Raw genomic sequence first — 22,346 nt, 5'->3', positions numbered from 1 at the left:
TGTGAAGATGGCAAATAGAAATTGCAAAACCATTAAGGCTCTGGAAATATTTCTCTTCAGGAATACATTATGTCCAATGCAGCTTGATCCATTTGAGAACCTGTCCCTAGAAGTATGCGCCTGACTGTGAATAAGAGCAGCTAATATTTATTTGAGTGCTCACTATGTGCCAGACATGATTCCAAGTCCTTAACATGTATTGGATCATTAGATCCTCCCCCAAATTCCATGAAGTAAGTATTCCTGTCATTCTCACTCTTTTAGATGATAAGCTGAGGCACAGGAAGGTTGAGTAACTTCTCCAAAGTCATACAGGTATCAAAGGGTAGAGCCTGGATTCAAATACAGGCCTTCTGACTTTAGAGCCCTTAATAACTACCCAATAGGATAAGTGTTTCTCTTTTTCAGTCTGATCATCCTGTTCCTGATACTTACTAGACTGGATGCTTCTTTTACTTAGCACTTCAAGTGACATTACTTTTTCTACTTTCCGCCTTCTCCCAACAGATAATCTAAGAACAGAGCAGTCCAAAATATCTATTCCCCCACTCTAACTTTGAACCTGGTGCTAGGGCTGCCCACTTCTCTAAAATGCCCTAGAGGACAGTCAGTCCAGATTAATAGCTTGGATGCCCAGACTGATATTGGACAAAATATTGTGATCTCTGAAGTAATCAAAAATACAAAATAAAATGAGTTCCCATATTATGTCTATTCAACAGGCAATTTTTAAAATAATATCCAATGAAATGGTTTAAAGCTTTTGTGATATTGTGATGGAATGAATGTATTTTGTAAATGGAAAGAACATGTCTTTTGGGGCCAGAGGGTAGAATGTGCTACCTTGAGACTATTATGTACCCCAAGAAAAGCCATGTTCTTTTAGTTCTAATCCAATCTTGTAGGGGCAATCTATTGTTTAGGGTGGGATATTTTGATTAGATTGTTTCCATGGAGATGCAACACACCCAATCATGGGACTTTTTGATTGGATTATTTCTGTGGAGACGGGACCTTGCCCATTCAAGGTGGGAGACGTTTACATGCTGAGCTAAGCGATGAATCCCAGAGTTGCCCCAGAGAAACTAAGTGAGGACCCACAGATGCTTGGAGAGAAAGCCATTGGAATAGAGCTGTGTGAAACCAGAAGGCAGCAGAGAAGGGCAGCAGATGCCACCATGCGTCTTCCCATGCGACAAAGAAACCCCAGACGACACTTACCTTTTCTTCAGAGTCAAGGTATCTTTCTCTGGATGCCTTCCTTAGTTTGGGCATTTTCATGGCCTTAGATTTGTAACTTGTACCTTAATAAATCCCCTTTATAAAAGCCAATCCAAGAGACTGCCCATGCCAAAAAACATAAATAAATAAAGCCAATCCACTTTTGCTATATTGCATTCAAGCTGCTTTAGCAAACTGAAACAAATATGATTCCTTTTATAGGTAGAAAATTAAATTATTATGAAATATATGTGGATATGAATAGAAACATCTCAAAATTCATTTCTTTTTGCTTCTGTCCTTTGCAAACATGAGTACTCTTAGATGTGAGCCTCTACTGATGTTGAAATGAATGCATCTCCTAGGGGGTACTGGCATTCATAATCATGCTAAAATAAAAGGGAAATGCTAACTGCCAGTGTCTGATCTACCTTCATATCCCTATAAACTGTTTCCTTTCATGTAAGTGGCAGCTGTGCACTTGAATCAGCCTGAAGAGACACAGGACAAGGGGGGCCTTGCATTTTTTGTTTTTCTTTTCCCCTGTGGTGCCAGAGAGACATCCTATTCCCAGGAAAGATGTCAGAACCTGGTGGAAATGGAGAGAACTGCAATACTGGAATCACACACACTGGTGATAGGCAAGTAACTTAAGTGTTTACCTAGGTTGAGATCATAATCAAATTAGGCTTTCTAGGGTATATATTTTCATTCTCAATATTGTTCATAAAAATTGTTCACTTTTGTAAGTACTTCCTTCTGAATAGTTTACATTATAATGGCCCACTATATAGACATAAAGGAGTAAAGAATTTTCCTTCCAGATTATTCCTTTTAACAAAAAGGACGGAAGGATCATGCTCCAATTTTAGAATAGCCAGGCTGACAAGGGGTTCCCCCTCCCCATTGCTATAGAAGAGTGATTCTCTTTTCTCTACCTTTTCCAACCATAACAAATAAGCCAAGCCGACATTAATTTATGAGAACTGATAATACATATAGAACATACAGATCAGGTAAACATTCTTATCAGAAAACAGACTTGCTGCGCTACATTTAAAGCTAGGAGAAGGATACTCATGGAAGATGGCTCCATCTTCTAAAAGTATATTATTTGGACCTACCACACACACTTTCTAAATTCCTTTACTTTCTGTTCTTGGCAACCTCTGCAAACATTAATCTTAGATTAAAACTCTGTACAAAATTTATGTCTTTTGGTTTTCTTGTCCCATTACCTAAATCAGACCCTGATCTGGTTTTGCTTTGGTGACAGTCTACACCCCATTTATCTAAACTAGCAATGCCATATTTTTTGCTCTGATATTTCATCTTACATAAAACAGGATGAACCAATTAGAGACACTCAAAAAAATGACCAAGTAAATCGCCAGAAGCCAACCTGTACACTATTGTATATAATTTTCTTGTTGTGTTCACACTTCCTGTTTATTCTCATATCTGTTACTTACTTGAATCCAACATGTTGCAGAAGCATCTAATAAGTGCATAGCTTAAGCAGCAAAGGTTCTGGTTGCCTTTTTTGTAATATCCTGCATCAAGCAATGCAGAAAAGCAACACATCCTTGAAATGACAATCTCAGTTCTTTCTGAAGATGAGAGGTCAAGGGAAAGGACCCCTATAATGATAACAATAGATGCTTTTATATAGAATTTCAGTGCTTCAAGGATTCTCCAATGTTGACATTTTTTGTCCTCACAAAAGAGAGAGGATTATTTGTTTTATTTTTATTTTTTGCACTTTAATAGCCATAAAAACAATTAGATAAATTTTCATTAAGGTAAGCAGGGCATCAGATTTATACACTTTAATTGTACTGAAAAATATGTATGCATTATAATAACTATGGAATGCAAGCATGAAAAATTAGGCATTTACAAAAGGGATCATTTTTCCAGGGCTTAAAACTTGGGTAAAAATACATAGCGTACATGAAACATGCTATTTTAAAGTAATATTTATGGTTTATTCATTCAGTCAACAAATATATATTGAGCATTTTCTGAATGCAGCCAAAAATAAATGTGCCTTTCCGAAGTCTGGCTGAATGCACATTATACATAAAACTTAGTCTTAAATAATGTAATTAGAAAATCCTCATCATCATCTTAATCAACACTGGAGTACTTAGCCAAAATAAGAAGGGGAAAATTATTGAAAGGATACTTGACTAGCATTCAAATCCTGCAGAGCCCTTGCCTTTCAAGGAATCAAGTACAGATATGAATGATAATATCTTATTCAGGAGTGTATTTCATAATTTGCCCTCAATGGAAAATTTCATCAGAGATTTGTATATACTAATCTATACTCGTTGGCTGAATTAAACCTCAGAGAAACACTCTCCAGAATCCCAATACCTGCAATGGTACATACCATGCAAATACTATTTCTCAAGACTTACAATCAATAGATCAAAAAAGCACATACAATTCATGTAATAAACTACAGCTTCAATGAGATAGTTCAAGTGTAAGATAAAGGATAATAAAAATTCATTACTGGATATAATAGTTCTCCCTGAAGTGCCCGCAAGTTCTAAAGGACAGGTTTGTATATAATTAAATATCAAAGAGTCTAAGGACTCTGAATGTCTCCTCCACCTCCTCCTCTTCATCCTCACCTCCTCTTCCTTCCCTGTCTCTACCTCCTCCTCTAAGTCTTCAACTTAATACTCTTTGAATAGGATTCTGTTTTACAAACACCCATCTATTCCACTTGAATTCTTTTCTCTATAGCACAATGAAGAAAGACTAACAGGGAGAAAAGCATAAAAATACTGAAGGACATGCAATCCAATAGATAAACTTAGAAAGACTAAAATACCAAAAATGAATAAGATTCAAAGTCAGGATGTGTGAATGGGTTATAGCAGTGATAACTATTTCACAGTTTGGATGCACAAGAAGGATCACACAGGTTCGTCAAAAAAAAAGCTCCCACCCCTCATCATTGCACACAAGCACCCTTCCCAGATTCTCTTCCAGCATAGTCTTGCCTATTGCTCACCATTCCCCTTTGATATTGTTCTCATTCACTAACCCATTCTTTGATATTCAAGACTGTTCATAGAGCAGGCAGCAAACACAGAGTCCTTACTCAGATTTCAACTTCACCAACACTTTGTTTTGTGTCTGTTGGATGAGGATAGTCTTTCCCATTCTGACACCATTCCTAAACTCAGAGACTCCAAATTTCCTAAAAGGGGACATGGATAGCTAAAGTAAATAAATGATATTTATTATAAATGATACATCTATAGAGTACTTTATATATTATTACTTGATTTCCCATGGAATCCTGGGGTTAAATTCAGTTGCTTCAGGGCACTGAAAAACATATCTTGAACTCTATCTCACACCATAATATTGCAGATCTAAAATTTACAAATAGGACAATAAAGCTTTTAGAAAAAACATAAGAGCTATATCCTTGCCCTTGTGTAGGGAGATGTCAAACAAAACACACACACAAAAGTGTTCAAAAATAGAAAAAAAAACTTGAAAAGTTATACTATAGTACATTAAAATTAAGAATTTCTGTTTATCAAAAGCCAAAATTAAGAGAGTTAAAAGGAAGCCACAGGGTAGGAGACTATATTCACAATAAATACATCCAGTAAACTACTCATATCCAGAAGATACTGTAAAAAGTTTCCTATGGGTCAGTAAGAAAAAAACAGATGAAATACAGTAGGTTGAGTTATGTACCCCGGGGGTGTGCAGGGGAAATATGCTCTTAATCCATTCTGTGGCTGTGAACCCATTGTAAATAGGACTTTTTGAAGATTTTATTTTTAGTTAAGGTGTGGCTGAGTCAGGTTGGACTTTAATCGGGATTACTGGAGTCCTTTATAGGCAGAATGAAATTCAGACAGAGAAAGAAACCCATGGGAAGAAACAGGAAATCGATGCAACCTAGAAGAGAAATGAGAAGATGCCACCATGTACACAATCACATGACAGAAAATCAAAGACCCAGGATCACTGGCAGCCAGCCCCAGAATGCCACAATGTTCAGAGAGAAAGCATCACTGTGCTTTTGCCTCAGTTTTGTACTTTTCCTAGTTTCAAACCCATGAGCCCCAAATTCCCATTAACTGCATTGGTTAAGCCAACTCATTTTGGGTTATTTGTGATCATAGCCTGGAAACTAAGATATAACCAAACAGAAAAATGAGATAAAACAGGCACATCATAAAAGTAGTTATTCAAATGGCAAATAAATACCACAATGTGATACCTCTATCCACCACCAAAATGGTTAAAATGAAAAAGATTAGCAATTCCATGCTTGGAGAACATGTAGAGAAAATGGAGTTCTTATATAATGCTGAGAATATAAACTGATACAACTGGATTTGGAAAATTGTTCAGTAAGTACAATTAAAGTAGTATATCTATATACTATGTGACTTAGTAATTCAACTTCTCTATACTTATCCAACAGTTAGGCAAGTACATCTGTATAAGAATATTGATAGAAGCACTTTCCATTAAAAAAAAAAAAACCCTGCTTAATAGCCCAAATAACGCTTAGAAATAGGCCAAATGCCCACCAAAAACAGAAAGAATAGATAATTGTGATATATTCATAAAAGTGAGTGCTATAAAACAATGAGAATAAAATGATCTGCAACCTTAACCAGCACAAGAATATATCTCACAAATATAATGTTACACAAAAGAAGCCAACACAAAAGAGTACCTACTGTTATTATTCCATTTATAAAAAGCTTAAAAGCAGTGGAAATTTATTTATGGTATTAGAAGTTAAAAGTGAGGCTACCCTTGAGGTGTTGGATATTAATAGCAAGGGGGATCAAGGGGGCTCTGGTATTCTTTAATATTATTTTTCTTGATCTAGTTTAGGCCCCATAGTTTTATTTGCTTTATGAAAATACATTAAACTTTACATTTATAATGTGTGTACTTTTCTATCTATGTTATACTTAAGAATTTTTTTTAAAGTAACAGCACAACCATTACAGAAAAATACAGGAGAATAAAATGTTTGTCACCAGGGACAAAAGACAATAGGAAACCTTTCAATATTCAAAGTGGATTATTACTACTGCTTCCCTTACACCATTAGGTCTGTCATTCTGCCATGTAGCAGTTACACCTGCAAAATAAAACTGAATTACTTTGCATACAAACAGTAGGCAAGGTTGTTGAGGTGTCATACATTGATTCTGCTGATAGATGCTGACATATGAATTAAAGTATTTCTTAGTAACTTTACTCTATTTTACTTACTTTAATAAGGCAACAAAACAACATTAATAATTTACAAATAAATTTTCCTGAGGATAAGAAATTCTTCAGTGGATTTACTACTTAAAAGACTCTCACAAATCATCTAATTGCTTTACCCCAACTGGTACAAAAAGTGGAAATATCTGTGCTCCTACTTACTTCAGTGAGTCTAGTTCATCCTAACTGAAGAAAGAACAGGGTTAGGTACCAAAAACTCAGAGGGAGGTTATGGAGATACTCCCAACCTTCAAAGAAATCTTTATGGAGTCCCTCGGCCATATGGGAAAATCAGACAATTAATAAAGTTGCCAAAGACCATTCAAATTGAGAGACCCACCACATGTTAAATTTGATGTTCTTTAGAGAAGACTAAAGATGGCCATAAATTCTTTGATTACTCCTTTCAATTGAAAAATGGGTTTAATGTTCCTTCTCCTGAAATGTGGGTGGCTCCATGACTGATGGATATAATATAGCAGAAATAAAACTGTGCTTATTTCTGTGCTCAGGCCTTAAAAACACTGACCACTTCCTCTCCCTCACTCTTGGAATGCTCACTCTGAGAACACCATGTTGGAGAATCCATATGTAGGTATTACAATTGACAGTGCCAGCTGAGCCCTGCCTTCCTGTTATCACAGCCAAGGCCCCAGATATATGAATAGGCCATTTTGGACTGTCCAGATCAGCCCATCTGTCAGATGTAAAAGTAATCTCAGTCAATGCCACCTACTGAAGCAGAAGAATCATCTTGCTCAGCCATGCCCAAATTTCTGATCCACAAAATCTTTAGATAAATACTAAGCTAGATTTTTTAAGCCAACAAGTGTTTGGGGTAGTTTATATATATATAAACTATGTTTTCTCCAAAACATGAGAAAAACTCCACAGCCTAGCAGTGGAATTGTCTACAAAAGAAAGTGTATTCAGATCTTTACATAACTGAAGGACTTAACAGCAGGGCAAAGCTACTGCAGAGCAAGACTATGAAACAGCTAATCTATCCCAGGCAGGTCTGAAAGTGTATCTACTCTCTTAGATCTGCTGGTAGCTCTCAGACCACAAGAAACATTACAGAATTTTGACCCTGCATTCCTGAATTCGTTCACCCATTTAATAAACTTTTTTTCAAACATATTTTATGTGCCAAAAATTGTGTTAAACACTACAGAGATAAAGTTGAACTTACCCTCACCATGTTTGTTCTCTCAGTTCTGACAAATATCAGTTGTTTGTTCTCATAGTTCACCACCTCTAACCCCTGGTTTCTTATTCCAGAATCAACAGACACGATCAAAGTTGTGATGCTTTATTGTAGGCCAAGATATTCTGTGGATTATTGTGACATATTTGAGTGTAGCTGTAAAATCACATCCCTATCCCAGAAAAGAGCCACTTGACCTATAAAAACAAAAGAGCCAGGTATTTCTTGAAGCTAGCATTTTCTAATGTATTTTGTTTGGTCCATTTTGATTATATAGATTATGAAAAGTTATATGGTAATGCATTTTACAATTCAAGAGAGAGAGCAAGAAATCTACCATTACTTAATAGTCTGGGAGAGTATAATGAATTCAAAGGAAAACCCAAGCAGAATAAAGTAAAAACCTAAGAAAGCTCTTAGGGAAAAAAATCTAGCTTTGTACAAAGAAGACATAATAAATCAATTATTTGTAATAAGGTTTTAACTTCCTAAGCGTAGAATGATCAGTTTACCGAGTTTAGATTTAACTTCAGAAGGGAGCAAAATGAAACTTGTTTATATAATGAGAATCAAGATTTTTTATCCCATCTTCAAGGCTTGCCCAAGAAGACAAACATGATTCTTATTCTGACACTTGGGTGATTTTGTAGTCATAATAAAGCCATTGGACTTTATAGAAGAGAGACAGGAGGAGTAGAGTCTGAGTTTGTAAAAGATTATTATAAAACACTGTATAATTAAGCGGAATAAAAGAATCCATAAAGAAAATCTCTAGTTTGGACTTTAAAGAATATTCTGCCTTAAGAAATTACTTTCAAATCCCTGGCAGAAAATGAGGAAGAAGTTTGAGGAATAGAAGAAGCATGTAATTCAAATCTTTTTCTGTTTGCCTGCAAACTTCTCTTTAACTCAGTTTGAAAGGCATGTTTTATGACTACCAATAAATAAGTCTCTGGATTCAGCTCCCTTTTAGTGCCAATCCTGTGAGTACTCATAGGGTGTATCTTTTCCCTTTGCCCCAGTTTTGTAAATGTCTATTTTTTTACATAAAGTTCCCACCCTCACCCACACACTGTAAGCAATAGAATGCTTTTGTAGAATGTAAAAGTATCTAAAGTACTTCAGATAAGCTTTGTTACAATCAAAACTGAAGGAGGACATTGTCAGTCTGCTTCACAATGTGTGATAAGGCTCTGATTTCCTTTCAGTCTGAAGGAATTTTAGTGTGAAAAAAGTTATACATATAGCTCTCCAACTTTTTTCACACTACTTGACACCAGAGTTCCCTTCAAATTGCCAGTGCAAGAGGAAAGGAGAATGGAAAGAATAGATGGGGAGTAAGGGAAAGGAACAGAAAGCATGAAAAGAAAATGACTCTAAAATCTTTGAATCCTTTCCGCTCAATGAAGACTTATTGGGCATTTGTAATGTTCAGATGTGTGTTAGTCCCAAGGGAGACAAATATGAATGAGATTCTGACTCTGCATACAGAACCTTGCAGTCTGGGAGAGGGCTGATCTCTACATCTCAGCAAACAGCAGCCCTATCACTACTCATTGGCATACACCTATTTCCAAACAAAGAGCTGACTTTTTCTTAAGCAGGTTTAGTCACACACTATTCATTCCATCCAGTGTGCACAATCAATGGCTCTCAGTATCGTCACAGAATTGTGCTTTCATCACAACAATCAATTTTAGAATATTTTCATAGCTTCAAAAAAGAAAATCCCGTACTCCTTATATACCATATTATTGACACTTAGCATTGGTGTGGTACCTGTGTTACAACTGATGGAAGACTGTCATTACTGTTAACTATAATCCAGTCCATAGTTGGCATTAGGTATATTTTTTCCATACACCACCCTATTATTAACACCTTTTAATAGTGACATATATTTAATCTCATTCAAGGAAGAACATTCTAATATTAGTACTATTAACCAACTTCACCATCCACAAAGGGTTCATTTTGTTTAACAGCCCTCTCTTTCATACTTTAGCTTTCCTTCTAGTGACATATACAACCCTAAATGTCACTTTTCAACCACAATCACACATACAATTTAGCACTGTTATTTACACTCACAGTAATGTGCTACCAGCATCACCATCCATTTCCAAACATTTAAATATCAGCCTAAATAGAAATTCTAAATAGAAAAGTTAAGCATCAACTCCCTATTCTTTAAAACTTCTCTATCACCTGGTAACATACATACAGGATTCTAATGCTACAAGCTTTTTCTTATTATGATTACTTTACAACAGTGAGATCATACAGTATTTGTCCTTTTGTGTCCATCTTATTTCACTCAGTATGTTTTCAAGGCTCAGCCACGTTGTCATAGCATTAGTATGTCATTTCTTTTTATAGATGAATAATAATTTTCCATTATATGTATAGACCACATTTTGCTTATCTATTCATCACTTGATGGACATTTGGGCTGCTTCCATCTTTTGGCAATTGTGAATAATGCCACTGAGAATATCAGTGTGCCAATATCTGTTTGAGTCCCTGCTCTCAGTCCTTCTAGATATATACCTAGAAGTGGGATTACTGGATCACATAGCAGTTCTATATCTAGCTTTCTGAAAAACACCAGACTGTCTTCCTTAGCAGCTGCACCATTTTACATTCCCACCAGCAACAAGCAAGAGTTTCTTTCTCTTCATATCCTCTCCAACACTTGTAATTTTATTTCACTTTTTTTTAATAGAAGCCATTCTAGTAGGTATAAAATGATATCCCATTGTGCTTTTGATTTGCATTTGCCTAATAGCTAGTGACGCTGAGCTTCTTTTCATGCATTTTTTGGCCATTTATATTTCCTCTTGGGAAAAATGTCTACTCAATCCTTTTGCAAATTTTTTAATTGCTTTGTGTTTTTTATTGTTGAGTTATAGAACTTCTCTATATCTTCTGGATATTAAATGCTTTATTAGATAAGTGGTTTCCAAATTTTTGTTCCCATTGAGTAGGCTGTCTTTTCACCCTCTTGACAAAGTCCTTTGATGCACAAAAGTATTCAACTTCGAGGAGGATCCATTATCTTTTTCTTTTTTTTCTCATGCTTTGTACATAAGGTCTAAGAAGCCATCTCCTACCACAAGATCTTGAAAATGCTTCCCTAGATTTTATTGTAGGAGTTTATGGTTCTGGCTTTTTTATGTAAGTCTTTGATCCATTTTGAGTAAATTTTTGAATAAGGTATGAAATAGGAATTCCATCTTTATGTCAATACCATGATGTTTTTACTACTGTAGCTTTGTAATTTTCTTTAAAATCAGGAAGTGAGAGTCCTCCAACATCATTTTTCTTTTTCAAGATATTTTTGGCTATTTGTGGCTCCTTACCCTTCCAAATAAGTTTAATAATTGGATTTTCCAATTCTGCAAATGAGGCTACTTGAAGTTTTATTGGATTGCATTGAATCTGTAAATCAATTTGGGTAGGCTTGATATCTTCACAATACTTAGTCTTTCAATCCATGAACATGGACTGTCCTTCCATTTATTTAGGTTTTTTTTTTTTTTTTTTTTTTTTACTTATTTTAGCAATGCTTTGTAGTCTTCTGAATACACATCCTTTACATCCTTGGTGAAGTTTATTTCTAAATAGATGATTCTTTTAGTTGCCATTGTGAATGGAACTTTTTCCTGATTTCCTCCTCAGGTTGCTCATTATGAGTATATGGAAACACTATTGGTATTTGCATATTAATCTTGTACCCCAACACTTTCCTGAACTTGTTTATTATATCTAGTAGCTTTAATGCAGACTTTTCAGGGACTTTCTAGGTATAGGATCATATCATCTGCAAATTGTTCAAGTTTTACATCTTTATGATTTAGATGCCTTTTATGTCTTTTTTTAATTATTTTTCTTGCCTAATTTCTCTAGCTAGAACTTCTAGCACAATGCTTAATAACATGGTGATAGTGGACATTCTGGTTTTCTTCCCAATTTCAACAAAAAAGCTCTCAGTCTTTCACTATTGAGTATAATGTTAGCTGTAGCTTTTACATATATGCCTTTTATCATGTTAAGGAACTTTCCTTCTATTCCTATCTTTTGAAGTGTTTTTAATCAAGAAAGAATGCTGGATTTTGTCAAATGACTTTTCTGTGTCAATAGAGATGATCATGTGGTTTTTCTCCTTTGATTTGTTAATGTGGTGTATTACACTAAATTCCTTGGATTGAACTATTACTGCATACCTGGGGTAAACCCAGTTGATCATGGTGCCTTATTATTTTAATGTGCTGTTGGATTCAATTTATAAGTATTTGTTGAGGATTTTTCATCTATAGTCATTAGAGAGGTTGTTCTGTAATTTTATTTTCATATAATATCTTGATCTGGATTTGGTATGAGGGTGATATTGGCTTCATTGAATGAGTTAGTGCTCCCTCCTCAATTTTTTGGAAGAGTTTCATAAAGATTGATATTAATTCTTCTTGGGATGATTTGGTAGAATTCACCTGTGACTTTTCTATTGAGGGATGTTTTTGATGACTATTTCAATCTCTTTACTTATGATAGGTTTGTTGAGGTTTTCTATTTCTTGAGTCAGTGTAGGTTGTTTGTGTATCTAGAAAATTGTTCATTTCATCTAAGTTGTCTGAATTGTTGGCATACTATTGTTCATAGTATCTTCATACTATCTTTTTTTTTCCCTGTGGGGTCAGTAATAATATCTCCTCTGTCATTTCTGATTTAATTTATTTGCATTTTCTCTTTTTTTTTTCTTTGTTAGTCTAGCTAAGGGCTTGCCAATTTTGTTAAACTTTTCAAAGAACCAACTTTTCATTTGCTATTTCCCTCTATTGTTTCTTTATTCTCAATTTCATTTATTTCTGCTCTAATCTTTGTTATTTCTTTCCTTCTGCTTGCTTTGAGATCAGTTTGCTGTTCTTCTACTTCCTCCAAGTTTTAATTTTGTTCTGTCTTCCTTCTTAATGTAGGGATTTAGGACTAGAAATTTCCCTCTCAGCACTGCTTACACTGCATCCCATAAGTTTTGATCTACTGTATTTTCGTTTTCATTCTTCTGAAGATACTAACTGATTTCTCTTGCAATTTCTTCTTTAACTCACTGAATTGTTTAAATGTATTGTTTAACCTCCATATATTTGTGAATTTTCCAGTTCTCCACCTGTTCTGATATCTAATTCATTCCATTATTATCAGAAAAGTGCTCTGTATGATTTCAGACTTTTAAAATTTATTGAGACTTGTTTTGTGACCCAACATGTGGTCTATCCCTGAGAATGGTCCATGAACACTTGAGAAGAAGGCATACCTTGTTGTTTTAGGGTGCAATGTTCTGTTTATGTCTGTTACGTCTAGTTCATTTACATATTATTCAAGTTCCCTGCTTCCTTATTGATCCTCTGTCTGGATGTTCTACCTTTTAATAAGGATGATGCATTAAAGTCTCCAACCATTACTGGGGAGACATCTATCTCTCCCTTTAGTTTTACCAGGGTATAATTTGGAGTACCCTGTTTAGGTGCCTAAATATTTATTATTTTTATTTCTTCTTGGTGAATTGCTCTTTTTATTAATATATATTGTCTTTCTTTATCTCTTATAACATTTTTGCATTTAAAATCTATTTTGTCCAATATTAGTATAGCTACCACAGCTTTTTTGGGGGGTGAGGGGGCAGTTACTATTTGCATGGAATATCTTTTTCCAACCATTCACTTTCAACCTGTTGGTATCTTTCAGTCTGAGGTGGGTCTCTTGCAGACAGTGTATAGTTGGGCCATAATCTATTCTATTAATCTGTGTCTTTTGATTGGGGAGTTTAATCCATTAACATTCAATGCTATTGCTGTAAAGGCAGTACTTTTCCTAACTCTGATTTTATCCTTTGGTTTTATATGTCATATCTTATTTTTGTTCTTCTTTTTATCCTTTTTTGTTAGCCTCTCCAATAATCTTTATTTCTACCCTCTACTCCAAGCCTCTCTCTCCTGTCTTTTCCTTTCAGCTTTCAGAATGCCCTTTAGTATTTTCTCGTAGGGCAAGTCTTTTGTTGACAAACTCTCTCAGTTTCTGTTTATCTGCGAATATTCAACTCTCCCTGAGTTTTGAAGGTCAGTTTTGCTGATAAAAATTCATTGGGTAGAAGTTTTTCTCTTTCAGTGCCTTAAATATATCATACTACTGCCTTCTTGACTCCATGGTTCCTGCTCAGAAATTGGCAGTTAGTATTTTTGCAGTTCCATTGTATGTGATGAATTGCTTTTCTCTTGGTGCTTTTAGGATCCTCTCTTTATCATTGGCATTTGACATTCTGATAAGTATGTGTCTCAGAGTAGGTCTATTATGGTTCATTCTGTTTGGAGTATGTTGTGCTTCTTGAACATGTACATTTATGCCTTTCATAAGTATTGGGACATTTTTGGCCATAATTCCCTCAAATATTCTTTATATCTCTTTTCCCTTCTCTTCTCCTTTTGGGGCATCCTTGATGCACATGTCTGTGTGCTACATGCTGTTACTCAAATCCCTGATACCCTGTTCAATTTCTTCCATTTTCTCTATCTATTCTTCAGTCTCTAAAATTTCAATTGTCCTGTCTCCTTGTTCATTGATTCTTTCTTCAGCCTGTTCAAATCTACTGTTGTATGCTTCTAGTGTATTTTTAATCTCTTCTATTATGACTTTCATTCCCAAAAGTTCTATTATATCTTCTTTTATACTTTCAAATTCTTCTTTATGCTTGCAGATTGTCTTCTTAATATCCTTTATCTCTTTAGTCATATTTTCCTTGATCTTCTTGAATTGATTTAGGAGATTTGTTTCAACATCTTTGATTAGTTTTTCCAAATTTTATATCTCCTCCAACATTTTAATTTGTTCCTTTGACTGAACAATATCTTCCTGTTTCTTACTATGGCTTGTAATTTTTGCTGATATCTGGGCATCTGATTATCTTGACGAGATTGTTCAGAAGACCAGTTTCTTTTCTTGTCTAGGAGTTTTTATTGACTGGGTTTATGTTAAAGCTCTTCTTTGGCACTTTGTTCATTAGTATTTCCCAGCCAAACAGAGACAGGAACCCATACTTGGTGCACAGACCAGTTGCAAAAAGCCCTGGAAAGAAAGTCAGGAAAGAAGTCAAATATCTTTTCTATTCAGCTCCCCAAGGCTCCACTTTCCTCACCCATACAGCAGGTGGCACTCTTTGTCATGCACTTTCCTGGCCTGCTTAGCAGATGGTGGTTTTCTGCAGCCTAATCCTCATAGTCTTAAGAAGACATGGTATTTTTAGCCTTCTGCTGGCTCTACATCTGGTGTGGGTCAAAACAATGGCATTGAGGTGTCTGTCCAGGACCCAGCAGTCTAAATTCACTGGCCAATAAATGAATCAGTATTAGGCTGAGACCCCCTCTGGTACCAGGCTAACCCAAATCTACTTGCCTTGAGTGTGGGGGATGGGCACCAAGAGACACAACCAAGGAAGTTATGTTCAGTTTTTCACGACTTCTCAGTTTCTTCATCCACTCTTCCTGGGATACTGTGCAATACTCCTCTCTAGGTCTTGAGAGCCCCCAGAATAGTTATTTAGGGCAGTTTCTGCCTATCCATTAGCTGTTTTATGAAAAGGAGTGAGCCCTGCAACTGTCTATTCAACCATCGTCCCAGAAGTCTAAGCTGATTTTTTGTGAGTCTACATGAAGAAGGAAGAGAAATAGACTGCTTTAAAATACTGAATACACTGTGGGAAAGAAGTACACTTAATTGGTGTTGTAATATCAGAATTTCAAATTTTTTGCAACTTAATGTTTATGAGGATTTTACATTTCTGGTAACAGATATTCTTTAACAAAATAGATTATAATGAATATTTGGAAATGGTTACAGTCTCTTTTCCCACATAATTGTTCACCCTGATTCATGCCCATGTTAATGCAGAGATTTTTCTCTGTCACAGTCCTCTACACGATGAACTGTAGAGGACTCAAACTAAAATTCTCATTTTTATCAACTCAAGCCATTGAGGGAAAATGTGTCTTTTTATTTAACGTCTCAGGTGCTAATCATTTGCTAATTATCTTTAACCATATCAACCTTCTCCTACTGTTTTTGTCATATAAATTAATGAGTGACATTATAAGGAGCAAAATTTCATGCATTGACAGGAATAGATTCATGCATTATTCATTCTACATAAATACATACACTTTTATTGCAACTTTCAAAGATCTCAGAAAGAAGCACTGGGGAAAGATACAATGTGAAAAATCAAGAAGTAGGATAGGAAAATTATGAATAACTCTACTTAGGTTATTCAAGAACACCCAAATATACAAAAATTGGTCTCAAAATGTTGATATCAGTGGGATACCAGGCAGATGCAAACACAAAATCATTCAAGTGGGAAATTCATAGCCCACCTTCAAAAGGATTCTTCCAGATTAAGGCCCACTGGAGATGAGCTTACAACCAAAACTTACAAAACATATGAGGAAATAGTCCACCATGAGAACAACACAGTACAAATAGTAGATTACAATTGCCAGGGATATTGGATAATATAATAATAATTTTTAAAATATAGCAAAATTAAAATAACTAAAAATTATTTTTAAATAATAGAAAAATATAAAAAGACACTAAAAGAATCAAATAGAACTTTTAAAAACATATTGTAAATGAGAAAAATTCAGTTAATGTGTTAAACAGCACATTGCTGAAGACAGAATTGGTAAAGGAGAACAGAGAACTGAAGAAATTACCTGGAATGCAGCATAGACAGAAAATGATATGTGAACATGAAAAAAGAAATAAAGTCAAAGGGATTGTAGAATAGGAAATTCCAACATTTACCTTGCATGAAATTCTGAATAAGAAAAGAAAGAAAAGAAAGAAAAAGAAAGAGACAAAATTAATAAAATGATACTATTTCCAAAGTCGTTGCAAAACATAAATATTCAGATGAAAAAAATCACGTCCTGTGTAAGACAGTCTTCTAAATTGGCTCCCAACGATACCCAACTCCTAGTATTCACATCCTTCTATATGACCTTCCCCTTAAGTATGTGTTGGAGCTATTGACTTATTTCTAACAAATAGACTGCAGCAAAAGTAGTATGATGCCACATGAGAGATTAAATTCATAAAAGACCGTAACTTCTGTCTTGCTGCTGTTCTCTCTCTAGCTCATCTCACCCACTTGCTCTGATGGGGCAGGGTACTGGACAAGGAACTGAGCATGGCCTTGGGCCCAAAGCCAATAAGGAACAGAGGTTCTCAGTCTAATAAAACATGAGTAGATTTGAAAGCAGATTCTGTACCAGTAGAACCCTGAGAGGACTGTGGACCTAAATAACACCTTGACTGAAAGCCTAGTGAGAGACTGTGCTGGTTAATTTTATGTGTCAACTTGGCTAAGTATGGTGTCCAGGTGTTTGGTTTAACATAAATCTAGATGTAGCTGCGAAGGTTTTCTACAGATGTAATTACCATCTATAATCAGTAGGCTTTAAGTAAAAGAGATTACACTCAATAATGTGGGTGGGACTCCTGCAATCATTTAAAGGCCTTATGAGCAAAACCTGATGTTTCCTGGATGAGATGAAATTCTGCATCAACTCCTGTCTGAGTTTCCAGCCTCTTAGCCTGCCCTAGGAGATTTCAGAAAATCTGCCCTGTAGATTTCAGACTCAAGACTGCAACATCAGTGCTTACCTAGGTTACCTAGGTTTTCAGCCCACCAACCTGTCCTACAAATTTTTAATTCGCTGGCTTCTATAATCACATGAGCCAATTCCTGAAAATAAATCTCTTTACACACACACACACACACACACATAGATATTTATATCTATACGTAAATCTCTCTATCCATATATATCTATAAACATACACATATATCCTATTGGTTCTGTTTTTCTTGAGTATCCTGACTGATAGATCCTTCGCCATTACCTTGATTGTGCCTTGTGAGAGATCTTGAAGCAGAGTTATGATTCCTGATCTACAGATACTGTGAGATGATATATGTGTACTGTTTTAAGCCACTAAAATTTGGAGTAATTTGCTATGTAGCAATAGATAATTATTATGTGTCCCACTAAATTAAAATAAACCTTCACTGAGCTGCTTCACTGTGAAACTTTGACACAGGAAAAACAAAAAAAAATTATAAAGACAATTGGGAAGAAAAAATTATTTAAAAAGAATAAAGATTAACTCTAAAAACCCAGAAGACAGTGGATCAATAAAATTCTGAAAGAGAAATTTCCCACTAAAATCTATATCCAGCTACTATCATCCCAGAGTGAAGGAAAACTAAAGACATTTTCAAAGACTAAGATAATCTTCAACTCACAGAATCTTTCTGAATTAACTCTTAAAAGGTATACCTCAGAAAGGATACCAAACCCAAAGAAGGAATAGAACAACAAGTAATAGTTAGGAATTGATAAGGATATGGGTAAATTTAAACCAACATTGACTATTTAAACCAATAATAATAAAACATTCATGGAAATTAAAAACATGTTAGAACTAAAATATTGAAGAAAATTCCATCTAGGAAAGGAAGTTATTACTCAGAGATAAATATTCTTAATTCTTCATTGTTCTGTAGAAGGATAGAGATGCCAAATAACTTTAGGTTTGTTAAATATAGTGTACATATTAAAATACAAAAATAACCATAAAACGAATAGAAATGAAACAAGTGAAATCCAAACCAGTAACAAGAAAAGAGGTGCATAAATAAAACTCAATTCATACAATACAAAAGAAAATAAACAAAAGAAACAAAGTAAAGGTATGATAAATAGAAAGCACAAAAAAATTTAAATCCATTTATCGTAATACAACTACACTTGCAAGTTAAATAATAGAGTCTCAAAATTGAAATTAAAAAGCAAATTCATTTGTATGCCATTTATAATATATTTCACTTAAAAATACAATGACAAAGAAAGGTTGAAGCAAAGTGACAGGTTGAATTGAAGTGTCATATATATCAGGAAAACATCAAGGATAGAAATAGCTTTAATGCAAAAAGCAATGGTAGAGTTAAAGAAAATCATATAAAGAAGAAATCAATTTACCAGAAAAAAAATCACAGGTTGCATGAACTTGTGTGACCCTAACCATACAGCCTCAAAACATGCAGTTAAAAAAAAAAATACAGTGAATAAAATTGAAACAATTACAAGGAAACTGATCAAATCCACAGTTGTAGTGGAGAATTTAATACACCTCTCATCAAATGGTAAAACAAGCAGGAAAATTAAAACAGTAAAAAAAAAAGATATACAAAACAATTAACAAGCTAAATATAATGAGTATATAAAGAACTCTACATCCAACAATTAAAAAATACATTTCCTTTTCAAGTGCGCACAGGGCATTTATAAAAATTGACTATTGACGTGTTCTTGCCTACCGTGCCGGAGACCTGGGTTCGATTCCTGGTGCCTGGGTCATGCATACAGGATGATTCCCCTTGCTCTGACCTCTACATCCTTCTGTTTTCTGGGTACCATGCTGTATGGGGTTTGAGGCCCTGACCTATATTTGTCTGTTGAGTATACTCCTAGAAAATGAGTAATCCAACAATGAATTGGTATTTAATGAAATTAAGTAGGCCTGTTTAAGTGCTAGCCGGTATGTTACCTAGGCATAGAAGCGTTTAATGCTTGTTTAATTGTTAATCAGTGTGTTAAGCATTAAATGCCTGTTTAATCGTTAGTTGGTGTGTTTGGTCTAGATATTAGTTGGTGGGATACTTAAATATACTAAGTGTTAAGTGTCTGTTTAAATTTGTTAGGTGGTTTACTCCTGCATTTGTACTGGCCAAATGTTCCTAATTGGTTACTGACTATGAAAATCCTTTTTAAAAAGGGAACTTATGAAAGATCTCTGAGAGATATGGAAAAGTTTTCCTGGATTTAGGCTTGGGACAAATTAAACAATTGCACTATATTTTCCAGAACTTGATCGTCAATATACTTCTAAAATTGTTTATATTTGAGGATATCATGAAAAGGGACTTTTTTCAACCTCTGATAAGAGGAATTTTATGATACATTTGGAATTGAACAAATGCAATTTTATTCTGCTTGTGTATGTTCTCCCTAAATTTATATAAGCTTACTCATAAAATAAGCTAGTGTTATTCTCACAGTTACTCTTAAAATAGCCTAACTACACAGATTAGCTTAAATTAACTGAGCAATATACCCAGTAAATGATGGCACTTATAAAACATAGTAAAGTAAGAACATGCTAATGCTTCAAACATTCTATTTAAGAAATCAGTTAAGCTTAGTAAGAAATATAAATAAATTTTTTCTAACCTTGATTATCTGGATTTAAAGGAATCTGGCTTTTGGTTATTTGGCCACTTGTTTCCTCAGTATGTGGAAGAAGTTGAATTTGTAGTGGTTTTGTTATGTCAATCAGTACACTGTTGTTAGTAAAAGCTGTTATGAATGGAGAAGACGTAAGTCTTAAGGTGGTAGTTAGATTTAGGTGTCAACTTGGCCAGGTGAAGGTGCCTAGTTCCCTTGCTATGGGCATGAGCTGATGGCATGTGAACCTCATCTGTGCTGATTACATCTGCAGTCAGCTAGGAAGCATGCCTGCTGTGATGAATGACGTTTGATTTAATTGGCTGGTGCTTAAATGCACGAGCTCCACATAGCACAGCCAAAGCAGTACAGCATACCTCATCTCAGCTCTCACAGCTCAGCCCAAGCCTTTGAAGATGCAGAAAGGAATCACCCTGGGGGAACGTTGTTGGAATCCAGAGGCCTGGAGAAAAGGCCAGCAGAGACCATCCTGTGCATTCCGGCATAAGAAAGAACGTCAGTTGAAAGTTAGCTGCCTTTCCTCTGAAGAACTAATGAAATAAATCCCCTTTTACTAAAAGACAATCCATCTCTGGTGTGTTGCATTCCGGCAGCTAGCAAACTAGAACACTTAGTTTCAAAGAGTTTATATTCTAGTTAGAATATACAGGTACTAGGCTATAGTATAAAACAGTAGTAATAAATAAAATTGCTGGACAAATGTAAAAAATAGATCAAGAATGACTTAGGAAGACCTCATAGAAGAGAAGCATTTGTAGGGCCTTTAAATAAGAAAGTAGCATTTAAATATATAGAGCTCTGAACTAGTTTTGTTAGAAGCCTTAACTTGACTTTGTGAACTAACATATTCCTGTTATTATTAGCATTTGGGGATAATGTTGAGAAAAATTTGAGTTTTTTTCTGGATATAAATTGTTGTATACATAGCCATACTTATGCTCCTAGGCCTTAGGCTTCAGATTCTTCTCGACCAAACTAGGCCTCAGTTAACTTCCTCTTTTAGAAACGGCCCCAGCTTTTAGCTATCTGCCCAGCAACCTATGACAAATATATCACCCCACACGCTAGCTACCTCTTCATAGGATAGCATAGTAACCGCATATATCACCCCATATCATACCATCCTGCTTCTCATACCTGATAGGACAAAAACTAACCATACAATATAATATGGCATAACTCATTAACATACTTGCTTAACTCATTATCATGCTAATATACCCATACGTATAAACCCTGCACCCCAATTAGAAACAAACACATATCCTACCCTACCAATCACTATTAAACACCATCCCTTCTCCCAGTTATTTCCACCCTCTCCTTACCGCTATATAAACCCTTGTACTTCCACAAATAAACGTCCTGGTGCGCAGACTTGCTATCTCCTCCTGGTCCCGTGGTCGTCATTTTTTCTCGTCGACTGCGCGCGCTCCAAAACCAGCTCGAGCCCCCCGGAGGCGACTGATCATCGCCATCCCCCGTCCGCTGGCGCGGAGACCCCTCGAGACCGGGACTTAGCAAACCCCGGCCTCCCGAGGCGGGCGGAGCGCGAGGAACCTCGGCTGCCGACCCCGCAATAAATCCCTTAAATATAAAAGCTGATTAGATTTCAAATGTGGGGCTTTTCTGACTATTAAAGGTAGTGTTGAATTAGACTGAGAGATTTTAGGCATATTGTAAAGTAATCATTTTTGTTTTCTTAGTGGCTATGTTCCAAACCCAAGCATAAATTTTTTCCTTTTTCCATTATTTTGCAGTATCACTGTCTCTTCTCCCCTTCATGAATACTGTTATAGGAAGGATGTAAGCAGGCTCACAAAGCTCTGTGAATTTATCATCAAATTTATTTCTGATTATGTAGTCTGGATAAATAAAACCTTAGATGGAATGGGTATGGAATGTGATAGAAAATTTAAGAAAACAAATTTTATTTGTTCTAGCCATTATTGAGTACAAGCCCTGAATAGGCATAGAAAGTAGTAGAGAGTTGGAGGAGGTGAATTTTGTTTGTTATAGTCATTATTGTCTATTAGCTCTGAATGTATATGGAGAGTTGTAAAAAGGAGTTTATGAAAGTGAATTCTGTCTGATGTAGTGCTGACCAAAATTCAATAAGCCTACTAATCATATATTTGAAAAAAGAAAGCTTTTGTGTCAAACCATACAAAACTAAAGTTCAGTTTCATCCCTGTTAAAATAAGATGGATTGTTAATCTGCTCTTAATGTAAAGTCTTTTTAAAAAGTTTTTCTTAATCATCTGAGTACTCTGTTTAGAAAA

General features: G+C 35.2%; 2 long non-coding RNA genes across 2 annotated transcripts in view; both read right to left on the bottom strand.

The window, feature by feature from the left end:
* Nucleotides 1-3,894: 3,894 nt before the first annotated feature.
* Nucleotides 3,895-8,380, bottom strand: LOC143677240 (uncharacterized). The gene is made up of 3 exons (XR_013172467.1): nucleotides 7,691-8,380; nucleotides 6,264-6,367; nucleotides 3,895-4,441 (listed from the first exon to the last, which is right to left on the bottom strand). It is a non-coding gene; the product is annotated as an uncharacterized LOC143677240 (long non-coding RNA).
* Nucleotides 8,381-11,236: 2,856 nt separating this feature from the next.
* The window catches only part of LOC143677241 (uncharacterized), a 45,932-nt gene continuing 34,822 nt past the window's right edge, over nucleotides 11,237-22,346 (bottom strand). Inside the window, exon 2 of the long non-coding RNA XR_013172468.1 lies at nucleotides 11,237-14,821. This is a non-coding gene — a long non-coding RNA (uncharacterized LOC143677241). The remainder of the gene's footprint in view (nucleotides 14,822-22,346) is intronic.

The sequence above is a fragment of the Tamandua tetradactyla genome, chromosome 3 (genome assembly GCF_023851605.1).
Source record: "Tamandua tetradactyla isolate mTamTet1 chromosome 3, mTamTet1.pri, whole genome shotgun sequence".
NCBI classification, from domain to species: Eukaryota; Metazoa; Chordata; class Mammalia; order Pilosa; family Myrmecophagidae; genus Tamandua; species Tamandua tetradactyla.
Note: the sequence above shows the minus strand (reverse complement) of the source record. Positions and strands in the feature narration are given on the sequence as shown.